Here is a 3,875-nt window from a genome sequence, read left to right as displayed (position 1 = left end):
TTGTTCAGAAAAAAATTATCCGTGCCAGGCTTAAACTAGAGGACACCTCTTGTCCTGGTTAAAAACTGAAGTGTTTCACAGCCAGGAGAGATAACACGTGCAAAGCTGAAAATAGTTGCCACACCATGTTTTTGTTTTGTTACCATGACAGCAATTACCAATATTTTGAAGAGAATGACTGCTCACTGACACAACACAAGGACAATGGGAAGGTGTGTTTTCTTCACCAGTCCAGGAAGTCTCATTGTGTGCCCAAATGCAATTATTTCCTATGATGTCTAGGCAAAGTTATTCATCAGAAACAGAACTGCAGATAAGCTGGAGAAAAAAAAAATCTGATTCAGAAAGGACCAGTGCAGAGATACAGAAGTTTTAGGATTTTGCCTCCTCAAATATTTCTTACAAGAGGCAGAAATGTAAAGGAAGAAAAGCCTCGGTATTTCTCGTATTTAAATTCTCTGTCAGCTAGAACATAGAAACACTTTGGCAAATAGGTGAGAAATGCCTGTTTTTGCTGCCTTTTATACCTATGTCAGTGTCAGAATCAAAACCTCTTACTACACTCTACATAAGGTATAGACCAATTATATTTTGAAAAAAAGCATCAAAATGAAGCTCCACAGCAGTTGGTAGAATTCTTCATATCTTCCTAGCTTAGACCTATCTCCTACTCCAGAGAAAGAGATTATGGGAAGACCTCTGAATGGGATAACCTCATTTGTCATCTCTTCCAAGAACTGCCAAGCAAGAAATGCAGCATGCTGCTGGATTTAGAGGTCTCTGTCTTCCTTTCCTGGATGTCTCCAGCACTGTAAATGGTTATGGGACACAAGACAGCTGACACACAACTCCTCAGCTGATAATACAGAGAATGCAAATGACAGAAAACACACAACTGCAGGCACATCAGAGTTTCAGCAAGGCTGTTACTCATCTATAAAGGCATGATAATCATCAGCAACCTCGTTTTTCCAGGGTATGCTCAAAAGAAGCAAAAGCAGGGACACAATTAAGATTGTTTTCTTAAACACATTGCAAAAGACCTTAGGCATTAGATCTACAGCTGTGCTGACTGCTCAACCTCTGTTTCAACAAGAATTACAGTGCTGTCATAAGAGTGCTCCATTGACACTGTACCATTTCCTAGCAACAATCTATGTTTTGTACATAAAAAGTGAATGAACTACTGCCTATCAGTGTTTTCTTTCTCATTATGCTGTTAAACCTTTCTCCCTCTCCCATGTTAAATGAAAAGAGTCTTATTTGGACATTATGCAGAACTGTGCTCTGCAATGTAATGAACTTCCAAAGAAGAAAACCTAACATAAAACAAGGTATTTACTGTTATCCAATTTGACCCCTCTGAAAATAAAGTTGGTGCTAGTTCATAATTCCATGACAGATTCACAAAGTTTTAATTCTGCAACGATGGACTCAATGCCCCATAAGCAAATGGAGAGCTGTGCTCTCACAGGGCTGTTTCTGAGGGGTCTTTCCTTGCAGAAACAACATCCAATCTTACTTTCTGAGATTTATAGTAATTTCTGAATCAGTCTGGGAAAAATCATTCAACTGCAAAGCATTGCCCCCTGGCTTTCAAACATTTGTGGCTCTTCTCGCTCTCCCATCCCCTGCCCCTTTACTTGCAGCCACCATTTAAAGGATCTTTAAACACATAATTGACACTTCCAGTTACATACACACATACCCTCCTGCAACACAAACCTGACTCAGCCACATAAACTGAGTTCTGCAATAGGCAAGTGAGAGTTTAAACACACTAGCAATAAATGCCATCCCTTGGAGACGCCCTAGCCATCCTTATGAGGTGGATTGGCTTCTTATCCCCTCCCCATATCAGCACACAGATCAGCATTTATAATAACACGTATTCCAAGAAGGATGGTAGAAGGGTAGGAAAAACCAAACCAGAAAAAGCAGTGTGCTTCCATCCATACGGATGTAATGGTGTGCAGACTCCAAATCCTACTGTGGCCAGGTAGATAAACAACAGCAAAGCAACAAAGACAAAAATGAGTGGCATGGTAAGAGCCAGCCCTTCACTCTGGAATGTAGGGGTAGAGAAATCTGGTTATTTCTGATGGTCAGCTGTTCAGGTCTCATCTGCATAAATCTCTCATGAGAGCAATGCATCTGCCAGAAAGCAAAAGAACTACATGGCTTAAAAAATGTCTTTGTGCTTTTTCTTTTTTCTTTTAATAAAGAGCAAGGGAGGAACATTAGAAAGATTTTTTTATTTTTCACCTAATATTTTCAGGTAAATTCTGTCCCTGTACTTGTGTATCTCAGAATGTGGACTAAAATTGCTCCATGCTGAATCCTTGTTTACAAAGATGCTTGCTCTGTGTACAATACATTCTCAACATTCCCTTTGCTGCCACTGAAGATGACTGTGCTAAAACATGAGACTGATGACAGGCATACAAAAGAGAAAGGAATAACCACAGTTATTTAGACCATTTTAAATTTTCATTGATGTATTTCTACCCTGTGGAAGAACAGATCTAGGATTTCTCTTAACATTGCTTACATCCTTAGTGCAATACACTTTTTGATACAGCAGTTATTAGAGGAAAAAATAGAAAAAAATGCATTTTATTTTCTCAATTTTTTATAGAAACCCTGGGTTGATTTTACAAAACATCCCTATTTCAGTGATAGCATTTTCCAACTGATGGGAACTCACATAAAGTTTATTGACATATGGTGCCACCTAGCTAGATGTTACATGTTACACACAGATTTGAACGGGGTGCCATGGACGCAGAGTTGTCTCCCAAATAAGCTGAACAGGAAATGTCTACCAACACAACAAAGGAAAGGTGCTCATCTCAGATTAAATAAATAATGATATATGTTAAATGAACTCACAGAACTAAATCAAGTTTTTCAAATTCTTAGTATTTAAATAAGACCATAAGATTAGAGGCCTTTACTGGTTAGTTCAAAGCTTTTCTGTGTATATGAACCTAAAACCTGCAGACACAAGAGCAAATAAGGTTTGGCTTACGGAATTTTTACCCTTCAAATAAGGAAAGGACCAGCAAATTTCTTCTTAAGGCTTTTTTTCAAATAAACCAGAATAATTTGGAAAATGCAACAGTCTGCATACATCTGGTACAACCATAGGCACATACACCAACAAGGAAGAGGAGCAAGAGATTCTCTTTCAGCTCGAGAATCAGTAAAAATACATTGTGACAAACAAGTGACTTAAAGACATTACTTCAACCACTTACTTTAAAATTTTAGCATTTTTTTACCAGAGGCTGCAAACTCAAGAGTCCAATCTTTCCATAAAATTTAGGAGAATGAGATTTCTCAAAGAAAAATGAAAGCTTTTCTTGTGGCATTTAGCGAGCCCCATCACGTGTCTCAGTACATTCAGCACACAGGTTACAAGTCAATGTCTGCCACTTACGAAAAGGCACCACAGCAAAAACATTTCTATTTGCTTCTGAGAAGAAGTTTTGCCCTAGAAACATTTTTTCCCCTGGGAAATGCAGGCAGTAGGCCTAGTGAAGGGATTGTCCAGCACCCATAGAACAGCAGTCAGAGATTGCTGTGCATAACTGATATTGCTTAGGGGCCAGAGAGGCTGAATAAATAAGCAAACCTTCCTCAGGCACAAAGTGCTCTCTGGTACACTAATGATGCAAACAACATCCAGCCTTTTATACAACCCAGCTCACAGAGCCCATAAGGGCTGATGTGCAGAATTTCACAGAGTTTGAATGCATTCTGCCTGAAATCCAAGGTGAAGGTATCAAATAAGATACTGCATATTATTTCAGTTTTCAGTAGTAAACACTGCTTAGTTCAAACAAAAACCAAAACAAACCAGCACATTCCTC

Source organism: Pseudopodoces humilis, chromosome 1 (assembly GCF_049639895.1).
Source record: "Pseudopodoces humilis isolate 2021_Gansu_Grassland_sample_001 chromosome 1, ASM4963989v1, whole genome shotgun sequence".
Taxonomy (NCBI): Eukaryota; Metazoa; Chordata; class Aves; order Passeriformes; family Paridae; genus Pseudopodoces; species Pseudopodoces humilis.
Note: the sequence above shows the minus strand (reverse complement) of the source record.